Below are 20502 nucleotides of genomic sequence, written 5' to 3' on the forward strand. Positions count from 1 at the left end.
AAACCGGCATTAATTGTAAAAACACTGCCACTTCTTGTCATTCAAATGTACTTTTTATTATGTTTTGACTTTTTTTTCTTTATTGCTTTATCTTTGACCATTATTCTATCTCTCACACAGCAACTCCCCTCCCACTTGTCTCCAATTCCAAAATACCAACCCTCAGCTTCCCTCAGCCCATCCCATCTACCTCTGCTGGCCACCCACTTCGGGTTTCTACGCAACACATATCTTTCACCTATGCTGTGATGTTTAACATACAATTTCAATCTATCTAATCGAATAAGAATCCACAGATTGCGAGTTGAAGGTAAGTACTTTTACTAAGAGTATTAGTAATTTACTGACCCGGTCTCTCCAGATCTCCTAACAGTACTATTTCTAGGGTCAATTTTAGATCAATGCTATGCATTTTCAGCCATTGCTGAACCTGAGACCAGAAACAGGCTACCTGAGGGCAATACCAAAATAAATGGTCTATTGATTCTGTATGCTCACAACAAAATCTGCAGAGCTTCGATGATTTTATGCCCCAAATATTCAACATTTTGTTGGTGGCAAGAATTCTATATAATCATTTTAGCTGAAAAGCACGAAGTCTTGAACATAGATGAATCTGTTTTTTCTTACCCAGAAAGACTCACAGCTGTAATCACTGCCAAAGGTGATTCTAACATGACTCAGGGGTGTGAATACTTATGGAAATGCAATAGTTCTGTATTTAATTTTCAATTCATTTGCTAAAATGTCTAAAAACATGTTTTCACTTTGTCATTATAGGCTATTGTGTGTAGATGTGTGAGAGAAAAAAAATATTTTGAATCAATTTTGAATTCAGGCTGTAACACAACAACATGTGGAATAAGTCAAAGGGTATAAGTACTTTCTGAAGGCACTGTAGGTCAGGCAGGGGTCTGGTTCTTGCAGTACTGTTATCCTGTTCATTTTTGGCACCAAGCAGAACTATAGTTGGGCCAATTTTGAAAAAGTGGGAAACTTTTTGCGTTTTTGTCTTCTGTAACCTCTTTTGACATCTATCCAACATATTAGCCCAACACATAATACATTTCTGAAATCCTCAAGTTGTTTCCTAAGTAGCCCCCAACAATGAGATATCTCTTCTCCTGCCCATCCTTATATTCCAAAACTCATATCCAAAACAAAAAAATTATATTGTGGCACACACACCCCTCCTTCAATTCCTGTAAAAGCATGATGCTTCAGACTTGCTATGGTTGCACACCTGGCAAGTGCATATAACTCCAAATAGCTTTCTTAACCACCTGCCCCGCTTTACCTCTGGGGTCTTATCCCTGAACAACAGCAAGCACAAGGGCCTCTTTTACTGGCTTCCCGAAGGGCTAACGCTCCTGGTTGATAGATTCACTGCTCTGTCCTAATAAAACCACAATGAGCTCTCTATTTTTGAGTAATGAGAAAAGGCATCTACATGGGCACCTCTTGGTATAGGTTTAATATTGGAATTGGAATTTCCAAAAAGTGCAAGGTCATCTTCAAATTAGCATGTTTAACATCCTAAATGCTGTACTGCAAAGTCATCCTCAACTCCCTTTTCTAAAAAAGCTTTTTAGGTGTTCATCAATATGAGTTTTTTGTTAATGTGAGAGAAAAAAAATCCCTTACTCTTGTGCCTTACATAATGCAGGCCAATACGGGTAAGCCATATTTGTAATGAGGTTGATAAAACAAGAGTTTCAAAAAAAAAAATGCCACAAGAGTTCTCTTCACAATCCCCAAGTCCAGAACAGACTATGGGAGGCACACAGTACCTCATAGAGCCATAACTACATGGAACACTATTCCACATCAAGTAACTGATGCAAGTAGTAAAATTAGATTTCAAAAACAGATTAAAAAACACCTTATGGAACAGCGGGGACTGTGAAGCAACACAAACATTGGCACATACACATGCATATACACACACACACACGATAACATAGGCCCTATACATACACATTAGTACTGTAGATATGTGTAGTGTTGGAGTAGGGGCCTGAGGGCACACAGTGTGTTGTGAAATATGTGAATGTATTGTAATGTTTTTAAAATTGTATAAACTGCCTTTAATTTTGCTGGACCTCAGGAAGAGTAGCTGCTGCTTTGGCAGCAGCTAATGGGGATCCATAATAAATACAAATACAAATGTTTTATCAGCAATCTGCTGGCCATATGTACTGTAAATATAAGAATAATAGCTCAAAATGGTTCCTAATATTAGCTCCTCAAAACTGCTTTGTCACAGGCAGAAATTTTCAAAATTCTGCCAACAGCTTGGCATCCTTTAAATTTCTTGTAAAAGCACACGTCACTGAACTGTGTGACACCATTGGCACATTGAAAGGTCTATTCAACTAAGCTCACTGTCAGGATTCCCCTTATATTTGGCATGACCAGGTGTAACTACTAGTACTTTGATAAATGTTTTATATCCAGCACTTGCTCTTAGTCAATGGATGTGCATATGCAACCTCATTTGCACTTTATTATGTATAAACTGGAGAATAAACTGGATGAGCTCCGTTCAAGACTATCCTACCAACGGGACATTAAAAACTTGAATATCTCATGTTTCACCGAGTCTGGCTGAACGACGACATAGTTAATATACAGTTGGCTGGGTTTTCCGTGCATCGGCAAGACAGAACAGCTACCTCCGGTAAGATGAGGGGTGTGTCTGTGTCTATCTGTCAATAAGAGCTGGTGCTCTTAACTCTAGGTTTTGCTCACCTGAGGGAGAGTTCCTTATGATAAGCTGTAGACCACACTATCTATCCACCAAGAGAGTTTTCATCTATATTTTTCGTAGCTGGTTATTAACCACCACAATCCGACCTCAACAAGCTGTATAAGGCCATAAGCAAACAAGAAAATGCTCATCTAGAAGCGACACTCCTAGTGGCCAGGGAGATTGATGCAGAAAATCTTACATTTGTTTGACCTCATTTCTACCAGCATGTCACATACAGTGGGGAGAACAAGTATTGGATACACTGCTGATTTTGCAGGTTTTCCTACTTACAAAGCATGTAGAGGTCTGTAATTTTTATCATAGGTACACTTCAACTGTGAGAGACGGAATCTAAAACAAAAATCCAGAAAATCACATTGTATGATTTTAAGTAATTAATTTGCATTTTTCAGTAGCATATTGTGAAATATTAATGTAATAAAACAGAATCATTAAAAGCTTTAAAGGAACCTGTAACCACACCTATAAAGCTTAAGAAAAGCCCATATACAAAATAAATAGACACACATTGTAATCCAGATGCATGCCTGGATAAGAAGTGTCAGAATCAATATAATGAATGTACTTATGACTATAGCCTGGCGGGTGCTGATATATCCTATATAATGAATGCACTTGTGACAGCAGCCTGGTAGGGGCCCCTATTATTTTTTAACCAAACTGTCACAGTTGCGCCACCAATATAATCGGTTCAGTGATTTGTAGAGTGTTAAATGATTTGTAGAGGTGGGAAAAAGCCCACCTCAAAGAAAGAACTTAGGGTGGGAAACGCTCGTGGCGCAAAGTATTGTGGAGTAACTACAATGTTGTTGATCCAGTTTTCTCTTATATCAACATTAAACTCTGTAACTGTTCTAAAGTCACCATTGGCCTCATGGTGAAATCCCTGAGCGGTTTCCTTCCTCTCCGGCAACTGAGTTAGGAAGGATGCCTGCATCTTTGTAGTGACTGGGTATATTGATGCCCCATCTAAAGTCATTCAAAAATCATGTTAAACACTATTATTGCATGCGACTTCATCCATGCGTCTTACAGTACGTGACTTGTTAAGCACATTTTTACTCTTGAACACAGTATTTAGGCTTGCCATAACAAAGGGGTTGAATACTTACTGACTCAAAACATTTCAGCTTTTAAGGTTTAATTAATTTGTAAAAATGTCTAAAAACATATTTCCACTTTGACATGATGGAGTATAGTGTGTAGACCAGTGACAAAACATCTCAATCGAATCCATTTTAAGTTCAGACTGTAACACAACAAAATGTGGAAAAAGTCAAGGGGTGTGAATACTTTCTGAAGACAATGTATATGTGAAATCGACTCTTGTGGCATCATGTTCTATAAGTGTCAATATCCCCAAAAAGTTTGAGTGTTTTGTTACAGATGTGGCCTTGTGCCAAAACATTTGTTTGTTGCAGGGATTTTCCCCTGCTGCACTGGTGGATACTGTTGGTACTATTTCTAAGTATTTAAAACCTTTTCCGTCATCTGAATTTGTTATTTTATTTTAACCTGGATTGACCCCGGCCTCTGATCATTTGAAGAACATTTGCCTTTTCTTTAACCTGACTCAACTAAAATCCAAGCCTACACGGATGAATGTAAGAAATCCAGCAAACTCCTCGCTGATTGACCTAATTTTTACAAATAGCCCCAACAAGTACGAGTGGTGTTTTTGCTAATGACATCAGTGATCACTGTCCTATTGCACGTATAAGAGATACAAAAGAGAGAAACATTGATCCTCGTATAATTAGGAAGATCAAACTCCTTAAAAAATATATGTTTATTGTCACATACTGTACACAGGATAGGTGCACTGAAATGTGTTGTTTTACAGGGTCAGCCATAGTAGTACGGTGCCCCTGGAGCAAATTATGATTTTGTTCCTTGCTCAAGGCCACATCAACAGATTCTTCACCTTGTCGGCTCGGGTATTTGAACCAGCGACCTTTCACTAATTGTATAGATTGCCCCTGTATTGTAACATGTTTCATCCACTAGATGGCAGTAATGTGCTAACACTACTGAAAGTTGACAGATTGCACTTGTATGAAGTTAGCTATTTCAAAGATTAATGTGAGCATAAAGCCCATTTTCCAATAGTTTTTTGTCTCAGAGAAAAACACAACAATCCCAGTCCTACTTTCAATGTAGAAAATCCTGCTAATTTTCCCCAGGTTGGAAAACTGAGCCATATTATTTACTGTTAAAACAAAAAAACACAAACACAAGAATTCAAGTGTTCAATCAATTTTATTTGTGAAGTGCCTTTGTAACAACATTGAAACAGAATGCTGTAAGAGCTTCTTTTTATACCAACAAAATGAAAACACACACACCCCAACCAGCAAGAGGTATGGTGTCACGGCCGTCAAAAGAAGTGGACCAAAGTGCAGCGTGGTGAGCGTACATTTCTCTTTTTATTTAATATGTCGCCAACAAAACAAAAAACAACCGTGAAGCTTACAGGGCTTTAGTGCCACTAACAAAGATAACTACCCACACTGAAAAGAGGGAAAAGGGCTACCTAAGTATGATTCCCAATCAGAGACAACGATAGACAGCTGCCCCTGATTGAGAACCATACCTGGCCAAAACATAGAAATAAAGAAACATAGAAAACAAAGCATAGAATGCCCACCCCAAATCACACCATGACCAAACCAAATAGAGACATAAAAAGGCTCTCTAAGGTCAGGGCGTGACACATGGTCAGCAAGACGTGCTTCAAATGATGAAAACATCAGTAGCCTTAACATCATTAAAAGCACCAAGTGTGCTTGATAAATAGTGAAAAACAGCACAAAACAATAATGTCATTACAATCAAAATGTGTTGCGATCGACTGGTTGGTGACCACTGGAATAGATCAATACAATAGAAAGGCCTGCCCTGTTCTTCATTCACAATTGGTGATTACATAATTATGCATCGTTCGCCTCCCCTCGCTCATCAACTCACCCATTCTCCCCCTTTCTCCCCCATCAATCACAGTTTCAATAATCCATGCGATGATCCTAGGGAGCACAGAGGCTACACACACATGTTTCCAAATAAACACAGCCATCTGTAGGATGTCAATAGACGGTTGGGTCAAAAGAGAGAAATTCATAAATAAAAAAATATGTAGAGGATTTTCATAATGGGGATTTTTCTAATAATTTAATTGAGTTTCTATGCATTCCAATGAGTTGAATGAATTAAGTGATCCAAAAACCTTCGTAGCAAATACATTTTATTCCCTGTCTTCCTTCCAGGGTGGGACAGCTTCGTCTGAATGGCGACCACAGAAAGGAGGACTGCATCAGGACTGCATCACCTTAAGTGCACTTGATTACACAAGCTCACTGGGCCTCTCTGCCTCTCCTTAGGCCTGGCGTGTAATCTGCTGAGATTTAAACCTGCTGCTTCTGTTTAATAAATCCCACTGCGATTAAAATAGGATTAGAGCTCTGCTTTCACCCCTAATAACATTTCAGCATGAAACATATTTAGATTTATTTTTTGCCTGGTTCTCCCTCATTTTTTCACTCATTGACATTGCCCACGACAGGGACAGACTTCCAGTTCTTGGCCTATACCTTCTCTCTCCTCAGTGGCCCAGCAGGTCAATCCATAGTAGTCAGTCCATAGTAGCGTGGTCTAATGGAGATTAACCTTATAATACGGTGCACACTCTATATCAATGCACCTGCCACTCACAGCAGATTTCTCAATGAGAGATAACGTCCACAGAGAATATGGAGATGGATTTGATGGCTTTTGTCCATCCATGTAAGATGTAATATAAACTCAGCAAAAAAAGAAACGTCCCTTTTTCAGGACCCTGTCTTTCAAAGATAATTTGTAAAAATCCAAATAACTTCACAGATCTTCATTGTAAAGGGTTTAAACACTGTTTCCCATGCTTGAACAATGAACCATGATAAATTAATGAACATGCACCTGTGGAACGGTCGTTAAGACACTAACAGCTTACAGACGGTAGGCAATTAAGGTCACAGTTATGAAAACTTAGGACATTAAAGAGGCCTTTCTACTGACTCTGCCCAGGGTCCTTGCTCATCTGCGTGAACATGCCTTAGGCATGCTGCAAGAAGGCATGAGGACTGCAGATGTGGCCAGGGTAATAAATTGCAATGTCCGTTCTATGAGACGCCTAAGACAGCGCTACAGGGAGACAGGACGGACAGCTGATTGTCCTCGCAGTGGCAGACCATGTGTAACAACACCTGCACAGGATTGGTACATCCGAACATCACACCTGCGGGACAGGTACAGGATGGCAACATCAACTGCCCGAGTTACACCAGCAACGCACAATCCCTCCATTAGTGCTCAGACAGTCTGCAATAGGCTGAGAGAGGCTGGACTGAGGGCTTGTAGGCCTATTGTAAGGCAGGTCCTCACCAGACATCACTGGCAACAATGTCGCCTATGGGCACAAACCCACCGTCGCTGGACCAGACAGGACTGGCAAAAAGTGCTCTTCACTGATGAGTCACGGGGTAACATCTCACAGCAAGAACTGTCAAATCTGGTGTAGTCCATATGGAGCAGATGAACTGCAGTACTTAATGCAGCTGGTGGCCACAGCAAATACTGACTGTTACTTTTGATTGATTTGATTTGATTTTGACCCCCCCTTTTTTCAGGGACACATTATTCCATTTCTGTTAGTCACATGTGTGTGGAACTTGTTCAGTTTACGTCTCAGTTGTTGAATCTTATGTTCATACAAATATTTACACATGTTTAAGTTTGATGAAAATTAACGCAGTTGACAGTGAGAGGACGTTTCTTTTTTTGCTGAGTTTATATACACTACTGTTCAAAAGTTTGTGGTCACTTAGAAATGTCCTTGTTTTCCATGAAAACATACATGAAATGAGTTGCAAAATGAATAGGAAATATAGTCAAGACGTTAAATAATGATTTTTAATTGAAATAATAATTGTGTCCTTCAAACGTTGCTTTCGTCAAAGAATCCTCAATTTGCAGCAATTACAGCCTTGTAGACCTTTGACATTCTAGTTGTCAATTTGTTGAGGTAACCTGAAGAGATTTCACCCCATGCCTCTTGAAGCACCTCCCACAAGTTGGATTGGCTTGATGGGCACTTCTTACGTACCATACGGTCAAGCTGCTCCCACAACAGCTCAATAGGTTTGAGATCCAGTGACTGTGCAGGCCACTCCATTACAGACAGAATACCAGTTGACTGCTTCTTACCTAAATAGTTTGTGCATAGTTTTAAGCTGTGCTTTGGGTCATTGTTCTGTTGTAGGAGGAAATTGGCTCCAATTAAGCGCTGTCCAAAGGGTATGGCATGGCGTTGCAAAATGGAGTGATAGCCTTCCTTCTTCAAGACCCCTTTTACCCTGAACAAATCTCCCGCTTTAGCACCACCAAAGCACCCCCAGACCATTACATTAACTCCACCATGCTTGACAGAGTGCTTGACACAGATTGTGTCAAGCACTCCTCCAGCATCTTTAAAAAAAAATTGCGTCTCACAAATGTTCTTCTTTGTGATCCGAACACCTCAAACTTAGATTTGTCTGTCCATAACACTTTTTTCCAATCTTACTCTGTCCAGTGTCTGCGTTCTTTTGGCCATCTTAATGTTTTCTTTTTATTGGCCAGTCTGAGATATGGCTTTTTCTTTGCAAATCTGCCTAGAAGGCCAGCATCCCGGAGTCGCCTCATCACTGTTGACGTTGAGACTGGGGTTTTGCAGGTACTATTTAATGAAGCTGCCAAATAACTTTCTTTCGAAACTCGTCACTCTATTCTTGTTCTGAGAAATGAAGGCTATTCCATGTGAGAAGAAACTGAAGATCTCGTACAACGCTGTGTACTACTCCCTTCACAGAACAGCGCAAACTGGCTCTAACCAGAATAGAAAGAGGAGTGGGAGGCCCCGGTGCACAACTGAGCAAGAGGACAAGTACATTAGAAGTGTCTAGTTTGAGAAAGAGATGCCTCACAAGTCCTCAACTGGCAGCTTCATTAAATAGTACCCGCAAAACCCCAGTCTCAACGTCAACAGTGAAGAGGCAACTCCGGGATGCTGGCCTTCTTGGGCATAGTTCCTCTGTCCAGTGTCTGTTTTTTTGCCTATCTTAATCTTTTATTTTTATTGGCCAGTCTGAGATAAGGCTTTTTCTTTGCAACTCTGCCTAGAAGGCCAGCATCCCGGAGTCGCCTCTTCGCTGTTGATGTTGAGACTGGTAATTTTTAATGAAGCTGCCAGTTGAGGACTTGTGAGGCGCAATACGCAAGCACCTATGCTCCTCTGGCCTCTCCTTAAAAACGCTCCTTAGCTCTTGGAGTCCCATGCAGGAAAAGCTAGACTCTTGCTTGTTGGACATCATTTTCTTTAGCATTTATTATACCAATAGACTATTCGAAGAGGGACGCAAGCTCTATTTCGCTGAATGTTAAATAGAGCAGCCAACAGAACTCCTGGGTAGTTTGAAGAAGAGTGAACACACGATGGCTGTAGGCTATAGCAGTTATTATTTCAGACCGATAACCATTCAATCTTCATGAAGAGAAGTGAAAGGATTTCATTAGACTGTTGAAGATAAGGACAATGAAACGTATTTGTTTTTCTGTTGTGTGTAATGTGCAGCAGCCTATATCATATATGTATTGGATAATGGCACAATCCTTTGAGCTTTTTGGGCACATTAAATGTTGTTAATGTAGGGCTCATAAAATGTATATAATATGTGGCTCAGGTGGCGTCAGGTTTGAATTGTCAGGCTGATCAAAACTCTAGTAATGTCACGATCGTCGTAACTTTGAGGAAGAGTGGACCAAGGCGCAGCGTGAGAGAAATACATCTTCTTTTATTTTTGAAGATGAAACACGAAAAAACAAACACTTTTACAAAACAACCGTGAAGCTACAAACGTAAGTGCATACACAAGCTACAAACGTTAAACATAGACAATTACCCACAATAGCCTAATGCCTATGGCTGCCTTAAATATGGCTCCCAATCAGAGACAATGAATGACAGCTGTCTCTGATTGAGAACCATTCAGGCAACCATAGACATACCTAGACACCTACACTCAACACAAACCCATACACTCTACCCAAAACCCCCTATACCATACAACCACCCAAGACGAGACAAATACACACAAACATCCCCCCTGTCACACCCTGACCTAACCAAAATATTACAGAAAATAAAGATAACTAAGGCCAGGGCGTGACAAGTAAAATCCAGACATGTTTTATAATGCTTTTCAAAGACACTTCAGGTTTTGGCGGGAAATACCGGGTTACTCGGCAGAAAAGCGATTTATTCTCGGGATGGAACATTTGTAAAATACCGGGAAATGTTCATCCCTAGTGTACCCAGAAAGCACAGCTGGTCTCTTATAGGCCTATCCAAGCCTTTTTGGTCAGTGTTGTGGTTGAGGAGGGGGATTAGCCTACAGCAGATGTTAGGGCATCATTTAATCTCATCCCAGAGTCTTCCAGAAAAAAAACTATTTGGATGACCCTACACTTTTAATGTTTCGACCACCAACCCGCAAACCATCGGCAATAATTGTGGTTAGTCAGTTTAAATTTGCTTTGGTGGCTGCATCTCTCCCTTTTTGGTGGAGAACCCCCTATGTGGCACACAAAGCATGCATTTGGCTGCTGGCCCAAACTGATGGTGGTATGGGTGGTAGGGCCTGGGTGGATCATTCTGTTGTTTTGCTTCGTACAGATTTCAGACGAATCAAAACAAGCCCCATGACCAGTCATACATTTTATGCTGGAGATGCTGGGCAGTTTTGTGCAACTCATGAGGAGAAGGTTGGGGACCCATTTTGGAAAAAGAGCTTAATGTCGGGATTTCATTTGATAGGTAAAATCATTGCCACATATCCAACCTCATGTGAAGAGGGGCTGGTTGTAGTCAAGTGTAGTTGTAGTCAAGTGTTTTGTTCAAACACATGCCATTGGCCTTTGTTACTTTATAAGGTTTTCTAATTGAACAATAAAATTATTCATTCATATGGGGTGAATAGAATAGTTGCAAATTATAAATATATACTGATGGCTTGTTTAACATCCCAAGATGCAGCCTCCAGAGACAAAATGTAATTTTGCACAGACTAAATTCACCAAACTTGAATACTGACAGGTGAACAAAAAAACTGCTTCCAGCACAGTAAATATTCTGCAGCGATCTTATTGATCACATAGCATACTTATCTATCTATCCATCCATCAATCAAACGCTAATTTTAATGAACTTGTCTAATAGATGAAGACACACTCTGAGTTAAAAACTTTGGAGTCGGATGGCTAGGGACACTGATTGTGACAGTGCCCAATTCATTTTGAGGAGTGCAGCCAATGCATAATGGATCAAGCAAAGCAATAAACTTTTAAACACTTTGCAAGTAAATGAATGGCCCAGTGGGCTTTTGCATCTTTTATTTGGTCTTTTTTAAATGTAACCTTTACCTAACTAGGCAAGTCAGTTAAGACCAAATCTTATTTACAATGACGGCCTACCAAAACGCAAAAGTTCTCCTGCGGGGAAGGGGGCTGAGTTTAAAAATAAAAATTAATTAAATAAAAGTATAGGACAAAACACACATCACGACAAGAGAGACAACACAACACTAGATAAAGAGATACCTAAGACAACAACATAGCATGGCAGCAACACATGAAAACACAGCATGGTAGCAACACAACATGACAACAACATGGTAGCAACACAACATGACAGCAGCACAACATGGTAGCAGCACAAAACAGGGTACAAACATTTTTGGGCACAGACAACAGCACAAACTGCAAGAAGGTAGTGACAACAATACATCACGCAAAACAGCCACAACTGTCAGTAAGAGTGTCCATGGTTGAGTATTTGAATGACGAGATGGAGATAAAACTGTCCAGTTTGAGTGTTTGTTGCAGCTCGTTCCAGTCGCTAGCTGCGTCGAACTGAAAAGACGAGCGACCCAGGGATGTGTGTGCTTTGGGGACCTTTAACAGAATGTGACTGGCAGAATGGGTGTTGTATGTGGAGGATGATAGCTGCAGTAGATATCTCAGATAGGGGGGAGTGAGACCTAAGAGGGTTTTATAAATAAGCATCAACCAGTGGGTCTTGCGACAGTTATACAGAGATGACCAGTTTACAGAAGAGTAAAGAGTGTAGTGTTCAAACCAAAGTTGAATTAGAAGGCCCCGGAGGAACACATTGGTTTGTCCCAGGAAGAACTTTATGATATTACACACAATAGGTATTTCTAAAGAAGTATTGATAACACTTTCTATCAGACGTGGGACCAAGTCATTATTTTACAAGTGACAAGTAAGTCTCAAGTCTTAGCACTCAAGTCCCAAGTCAAGACAGGCAAGTCCCAAGTCAAGTCTCAAGTCCTAAACTTTGAGTTGCGAGTCTTAAATAAGTCATAATGTGCTCTTCACCAAATGTAATACCATTTCCTATTTTTAACAAGAGTAAGAGTTAGTATATTAAATTTATGCAAATCATGAATTCTTTTAAATATATATATTTATTACTTGTCCAAATAAATGTTATATTTCCATGGCAATACATGGGTAGCCATGAGAAAGACAGATCAGTAAGACAACAAAAACAAAATATTGTAGTGCTCTCTCTCTCTCTCTAGATATACTCTAGACACCTAAACAATCCTGCCATAAAGTTACAATCATTTATTAAAAGGTACATCAAAACAACTGCTACTGAACTTCAAGTAGGTGTTACGGCTGTCGTAAGAAGAGGACCAAGGTGCAGATGTCGCAGAACAAAACAACAAACAATACCAAAACAAACCGTGAAGCTTAAGGTTATGTGCCATAAAACAAAGTTAACTTCCCACCAAGACAGGTGGAAAAAAGGGCTACCTAAGTATGGTTCTCAATCAGAGACAACGATAGACAGCTGCCTCTGATTGAGAACCACACCCGGACAAAACATAGAAATAAAGAAACTAGAATGCCCACCCTAGTCACACACTGGCCTAACCAAAATAGAGAATAAAAGCCTCTATGGCCAGGGCGTGACAGTATCCCACCCCCCAAAGGTGCGGACTCTGGCCGCAAAACCTGACTTTAAAGGGGAGGGTCCGGGTGGGCTTCCTTTACGGCGGCGACTCTGTTGCGGGGACCCTCGCCGCCGACCCCGGACTGCTGACCCTCATAGCGGGCCCCGGACTGGGCACCCTCGTTGCGCGCCCCGGACTGGGCACCCTCGCTGGGGGCCCCGGACTGGGCACCCTCGCTGGAGGCTCCGGACTGGAGGCCGTCGCTGGAGGCTCCGGACTGGAGGCCGTCGCTGGAGGCTCCGGACTGGAGGCCGTCGCTGGAGGCTCCGGACTGGAGGCCGTCGCTGGAGGCCTGGTCCGTGGAGGAGGCACGGGATGAACCAGGCTGGGGAGACCTACTGGAGGCCTGGTCCTTAGAGGAGGCACAGAATGACCCAGGCTGTTGGGGAGCACTGGGGATCTGGTGCGTAGCCTTGGCACCACTCTTCCAGGCTGAATGCCCACTCTAGCCCGGCACCTCCAGAGTGCAGGCACAGGTTGAACCGGGCTGTGGGGGAGCACTGGAGCTCTGGTGCTTAGCACTTGCACCGCTCCTCTTGTCTGCATGCCCACTTTAGCCCGGCACGTGCGGGGAGCTGGAACAGGCCCACTGGGTACTCCTGGCGAACTGGGGAAACAGTGCGTAGAGCCGGCGCAGGACTCACCAGACGGCTAGCACGCACCTCAGGACTAGTATGGAGAGCTGACTCAGGTGACATCAACCCGAGGACACGCTCCGTAGGGCGAATGTCGTGCCTCATGCACCAACACAGCAGCTCTCTCATAGCTCTCTCCTCCAATCTCCCCATCAACTCCTTCACTGTCTCTGCTTCACTACCTTCACTCCCCTCCAAGTTCACCCCGACTGGCTCTGGTTCCATCCTCGGCTCCGCCGACCCCCCCCCCCCCATTTTTTTGGGGGGGGGGCTGCCTCTCCTGGCCACGCTGCTTGGTCCTTTGTTGGTGGGAAGTTCTGTCGCGGCTGTCGTAAGAAGAGGACCAAGGTGCAGCGTGGTGAGCGTACATACTTTTAATAGTAGATGTCGCCAACAAAACAATAAACAATACCAAAACAAACCGTGAAGCTTAAGGCTATGTGCCATCAAACAAAGTTAACTTCCCACCAAGACAGGTGGAAAAAAGGGCTACCTAAGTATGGTTCTCAATCAGAGACAACTATAGGCAGCTGCCTCTGATTGAGAACAACACCCGGCCAAACACAAAGAAATAGAAAACATAGAAATAATGAAACTAGAATGCCCACCCTAGTCACACCCTGGCCTAACCAAAATAGAGAATAAAAGCCTCTCTATGGCCAGGGCGTGACAGTAGGCCTACAATTTGAACACTGGCCTGAATGTCTGAGAAAACAATACAGATCCCAAAGATGGGAGATAAAACCTGAACATGGAGACTACGTGTGTGTGTGTGTGTGTGTGTGTGTGTGTGTGTGTGTGTGTGTGTGTGTGTGTGTGTGTGTGTGTGTGTGTGTGTGTGTGTGTGTGTGTGTGTGTGTGTATGTGTGTGTATGTGTGTGCATGTGTGTAATGCATAAACAGTTTCCTTTTTTTCTCTTATCTCAGGGCCCTATGATGCATTGCATTTGTAAAGACCACATTTGATAAAAGTCTGTCAGTCATTTGTGCACGATGAGGCCGCAGTATGATGCCACCATGGCTGAAGACACACTCCACCGGAGCACTGGAGGCAGTAACTGCCAAGACCCTGATGGCCACTCGGGACAGTGAAGGAAGAGCTGTCCTTTGCATATGTCAAGGTAGTGACTTAGCTATAGTGCTGTAGTGGTCCCAACAGCTTTCTTCTGCCTCTTACAGTATGCTGCAAACAGCCCTTCTTCTTGTCCAAGACTATGGTCCTCTCGCTCTTCCTCATCAACAAGAGGCACAGCTTGCTCAGTCCTTGCAGCATCTTGCAGAATCAGTTCTGGTAAAACATGTAAAAGCATAGCAGAAACAAAAAGGCCGGTATTAAAGTATTGGTGATGCAGTGGATTAAACTGAAAAAATATGATTGTTGCAGTCAATTGGATTAAATTATAAGAAAAAGTTACATTAAACTCAATAATATTTACCTTTCACTCTTTGGCCACCTCCTCCTTGACCAGCACATGGTGCTCCACCCACATCAGAGAAAAAGCCGGAACAACAGAACTGATTGTGTCTATCTTATCCCCCTGTGTCATATCTGTTGCTCCAAATGGCTTCAGGATGTCCACCAACTCCTTTAACTTATTCCACTCCTGTACTGTGAACAACAACTCCTTGTGCCCAGCCTTTTCTAGAACATGACAGAGCTTTAGATGGTCACATTGGATAACTGCCTTCACTTTACTCAGTGTTGAGTTCCATTTTGTGATGACAGCAGCAGGCATGCCTCTTTCCCCAAATGTTTATGTTGTGCTTGTATGCAGCAGTGAGCTGATTTTTGATAACTTTGAAAGAGAAGGAGTCATCACCTTTGTTTCTTTCAAGCCATCTCCCACCACCAGCTGGAGAGTGTGGGAAAAACACTGTGAGCGCTATTTTTTTTTTGCAATAGCAGCATCCACTGTTTGCTGGTCTTCCAGGGTTAGGTCATTCCAGAGCTCTGGGTCATCAACGTAATCTTCATCATGTACTTCATCTTCTTGTTCAATGGGGAAGCACACCGTGAATGCTTTTCTCATGTTGGCAGCATTGTCACTAATGATATAGTCCAATTTATCTTTAATGCTGTACTCATCACATATGGCCTCAAATTGCTCACAGATTCTTTCGGCCGTGTGTGGGCCTTTGAAGCGGTCACAGGCCAAGAGATTGGACTTGAGTTGTATCCTCTAGCCATCTTTCTCCATACAGTGCACAGTGACACCAAGGAACCCCCTCATCTTTCGGTTGGACCAAATGTCCACTGTGACTGAAACATGGTCTGTGTTGCTCAACTGAGTTTTCAGTTTTGAACGTCTCTCTGTAGCGAGGTTCTCTACTTTTGATGTCAATGTTCTGCGACACACTGGGCTGTACTTCCTGTCAACCACTGACAGGAAGTGACAATTTTTTTTTTTCCCACAATAGACAGAAGCAAGTTGCAATCGATAACCAGGTGGGACAGTATTGCATTATTGATAGCTTTCTGCTGTGTATGATTCATGCTGTACTGCTCTACATGGGTCTCCATGAACTGTGAGATTGGAGACTGTTGTGGTTTACTTCTGACACTTCTGTTCATCTGGAATTGTTAAAATCTGTAAGAGGTAAGCATATAAAAAAATCATTGAGCGGCTGCAGTAGCACCCCCCCCCCCCCCCATAGGGATTGACTATCGAGGATCGCTATGGGGCGCAATCGAGCGATGCAGGCTTCTACACAATCACCCGACCTTACACACACACACACACACACACACACACACACACACACACACACACACACACACACACACACACACACACACACACACACACACACACACACACACACACACACACACACACACACACCCTCTCTGTCTGTGGTTACAGTAGGCTAACATATGTCAATGGTTTTAGGAACAGCAGAAACATTAGGCAGGATTTAGGCTACAAACTGCCTAACCAGTTGTAGCTCAATCTTGTGTGCAATGATTACGTTCCCGCACTGACTGACTGTGTGGAGGCTCATTGATTTAACGTTACTTTGCAAGTTATGCAAAGCTGTCGGCTATATTAGCCACGAATAGCCGAATAGCTAGTTTTAAGGTGGCGCATCTGGTAAAAAACTTTGGGAAGACTGTCACGTGTGTTTGGAGGCTGAGGTCCTGAGTTCAAGCCTTGGTATGATCTGAATCAGGGGGAAGTGGTACTTGCTATGCAAGCAGCGTGCTGTCCTTTATAATGGTGCTGTGACCCGGTTCAGCAGTTACGCTTAGCTTAACGCCGGGGTTGTTGGGGGGTGAATGTAACAGATCGGGATCTGTGAAACTCACTCCCCAGCCTGAAGTGTCCCCACTCAAGCTGCTGAATAGCTAGCTTTCGGTGGCGCAACTTGTAAGACTCTTCAGGAAGACGGGCACGTGTGTTTGCGAGGCAGAGTTCAAGCCTCGGTATGAGCCGAATCAAGCAGCGTGATTTCCTTTACACATTTGAGTGGCTTCATTCATCCAGTTCATCCCTCAGCTCTTTACCAAAACAGTGGCAGGGTGCCACTTTGTTGTTGTTTGAATTTCAGATTGCCCCTTTTAAGTAAAGTAGGGTTACAATCTATGAGAAGTTATACAATTTTCAGAAAACTGCACCATTAAGTCAATCGAAACTACACAATGTCCTTCTTGTAGTGCAGGGATCATCAACTAGATTCAGCCAAGGGCCAATTTTTTCTTGAGCGGATGGTCGGGGGTCCTGAACATAATAAAAATATATATTTTTAGACTGCAAATTGATCGCAAGAAGCCTTAACAGGGGCCTTAACAAGGCACTGCATCACAGTGCTAGCTATGCCACTAGAGATCCTAGTTCAAGTCCAGGCTCTGTCACAGCCGGCCGCGACCGGGAGAACCATGGGGCGGCACACAATTGGCCCAGTGTTGTCCGGGTTAAGGGAGGTTTTGGCCAGCAGGGATGTTCTTGTCCCATTGTGCTCTAGCAACTCCTGTGGTGGGCCGGGTGCAATGCACACTGGCACGGTCGCCAGGTGTACGGTGTTTCCTCTGACACATTGGTGCAGCTGGCTTCCGGGTTAAGCGGTCATTGTGTTAAGAAGCAGTTTGGCTCAGCTGGGTTGTGTTTTGGAGGAAGCGCGGCTCTCGACCTTCGCTTCTCCCGAGTCCGTACGGGAGTTGCAGTGATGGGACAAGACTGTAACTACCAATTGGATACCACGAAATTGGGGAGAGAAAAGGGAATTTAAATACATTTTAAAAAGCCTTAAAAATATATAATATTTGACTAAAACATAATAATTTCAAACCTTCATTTACATTTGGGGACATTCTTTTGGATGGGTTATTAAACTTCTCTAGGGTAGGGGGCAGCATTCGGAATTTTGGATGAAAAGCATGCCCAAATTAAACTGCCTGCTTCTCGGGCCCAGAAGATATGATATGCATACTGGTTGATTTGGATAGAAATCACTCTAAAGTTTCCAAAACTGTTAAAATAGTGTCTGTGAGTATAACAGAACTGATTTGGCAGGCGAAAACCTGAGAAAAATCCATTCGGGAAGTCGTTTTTTTTTGGTTTTGTAGTTTTCTATTCAATGCCATTACAGTATCCATTGACTTAGGACTCAAATTGCAGTTCCTATGCCTTCCACTAGATGTCTTTAGAAATTGTTTCAGGCTTGTATTCTGAAAAATTAGGAAGTAAGAGCAATCTGAATGAGTGGACCCTAAAGTGTCACAGAGCTTTTTCATGCGTGCGACCGAGAGAGTGCCTTTCTTGTTTACCTTTTATATTGACAACGTTATTGTCCGGTTGAAATATTATCGATTATTTAGGCTAAAAACAACCTGAGGATTGAATATAAACATCGTTTGACATGTTTCTATGAACTTTACGGATAAAATTTGGATTTTTTTGTCTGCCTGTTTTGACTGCATTTGAGCCTGTGGATTGAAGAAAACGCGCGAACAAAACGTAGGTTTTTGGATATAAAGAGACTTTATCGAACAAAAGGAACATTTATTGAGTAAATGAATGTCTGCTGAGTGCAACCATATGAAGATCATCAAAGGTAAGGGATTAATTTTATCTCTATTTCTGACTTGTGTAACTCTTCTACTTGGCTGGTTACTGTTTGTAATGATTTGTCTGCTGGGCTATGTTCTCAAATAATCGTAAGGTATGCTTTCGCCGTAAAGCATTTTTTAAATCTGACACCGTGGTTGGATTCACAAGAAGTTAATCTTTAAACCTATGTAAAATATGTTTTGTTTTCTGAATTTTTATAATGAGTATTTCTGTATTTGAATTTGGCGCCCAGCAGTTTCACTGGCTGTTGAAGAGGTGGGACGCTAACGTCTCTCGTACCCAAGTGTCACGTTCCTGACCTATTTATGTTAGTTTGGTATGTGTGTTAGTTGGTCAGGACGTGAGGTTGGGTGGGCATTCTATGTTTTCTGTTTCTGTGTTGGTTTTGGGTAGCCTGGTATGGCTCTTAATTAGAGGCAGGTGTTTGGCGTTCCTCTAATTAAGAGTCATATTTAGGTAGGCGTTGTCACAGTGTTCGTTGTGGGTGATTGTCTTCCGTGTCTGTGTTTGTACACCACGCGGGACTGTTTTCGGTTTGTTCGGTTTGTGTAGCCTATGTTCCTATTCGTGCGTTTTCTTGTTTCATGTAAGTACGTCGTCTAGGTCTGTCTACACCGTTTGTTGTTTTTGTTAGTTTAATCAAGTTCGTGTTTTCGTTAATAAAATATGTCATTTCACTACGCTGCGCCTTGGTTCCCTCAATACTCCTCCTCTTCAGATGAAGAGGAGGAGGACTGCCGTTACACCAAGAGAGGTTAGAATTGGTGTCCTGACTCTCTGTGGTCATTCAAAATCCCATGGCGCTTATTGTAAGAGTAGGGGTGTTCACCCCAGTGTCACGGCTAAATTCCCAACCTGGCCACATACCATCATGTCCACCTAATCCTCCACCTCATTCCTAATGGGCATATATCACTCTTCACCACTCCAACTAATAGCTGATGTGTGGTGAGAGTTCTGGCACAAAGATGGTCGCCGTGCATCACTGAAGTGGGTGATACACATTGATGGTGGAGGAGGTGAGCTTCCCTCTGCTATGTAGCTCAGTTGGTAGAAAAGTGCTATATAAATCCAATCAATTATTATTAATTATTATTATTTATATACGATCACACGTCTCTGTATGATGCGTGGGAATACTTGGGAACAGATTTCTGAAATTAAAACCACTTTTTGCTGATTTCCTGGTGTTTTTACAGTCTTTTATGTCCAACAATAAAAATAAAAAGTACATGTCTCTCTATTAATTGCTCAGAAAACTTGTGGGTCCAAATATAACCACCGGCGGGCCAAATTCGGCCTGTGGGACTCCAGTTGGGAAACCCTGCTGTAGTGGATGCCGAAAATTGTGTGTCAGTTAGGAAAAAAGCTGACGGTCCTGCAAGAGTATACATACTGGCTTCAACTGAGAAGGTATGAAGTATCAGGAGCATTACAATCATGTGTTATTTTTTATTTTTCAGGTACAATATTCTAATTCATAGAATTTCATATATTCAGTTCATATGATATTTTCCAATCATTATTTTCCACATACTGTACAGTCAGGTCCAAAATGATTGGCACCCTTGAAATATTGAGCTGTATTGTATGCAAAAAAAAGGGAAATCATATTATGTTATACTCATACAATTGCTCACAGAAAGAGATTTTGATTAACAGCTAAAATACGTATATATATTTTTTTTAAAGGATGCATGAGCAGAAAAGAACCCCCATACTTACTGTAAAATATGGTGGTGGATCTTGCTTACACTGGTCCTGGGGCCCTAGTTTAGGTCAACGGCATCATGACCTTTACCTAGTACCAGGACACTGTAGCCAAAAACCTGGTTGCCTCTGCCAGGTGTCTGAAACTTGGACGCAAGTGGATCTTCCAGCAAGACAATAACCCTAAGCACACATCAAAATCC

Source organism: Salvelinus namaycush, chromosome 36 (assembly GCF_016432855.1).
Source record: "Salvelinus namaycush isolate Seneca chromosome 36, SaNama_1.0, whole genome shotgun sequence".
Taxonomy (NCBI): Eukaryota; Metazoa; Chordata; class Actinopteri; order Salmoniformes; family Salmonidae; genus Salvelinus; species Salvelinus namaycush.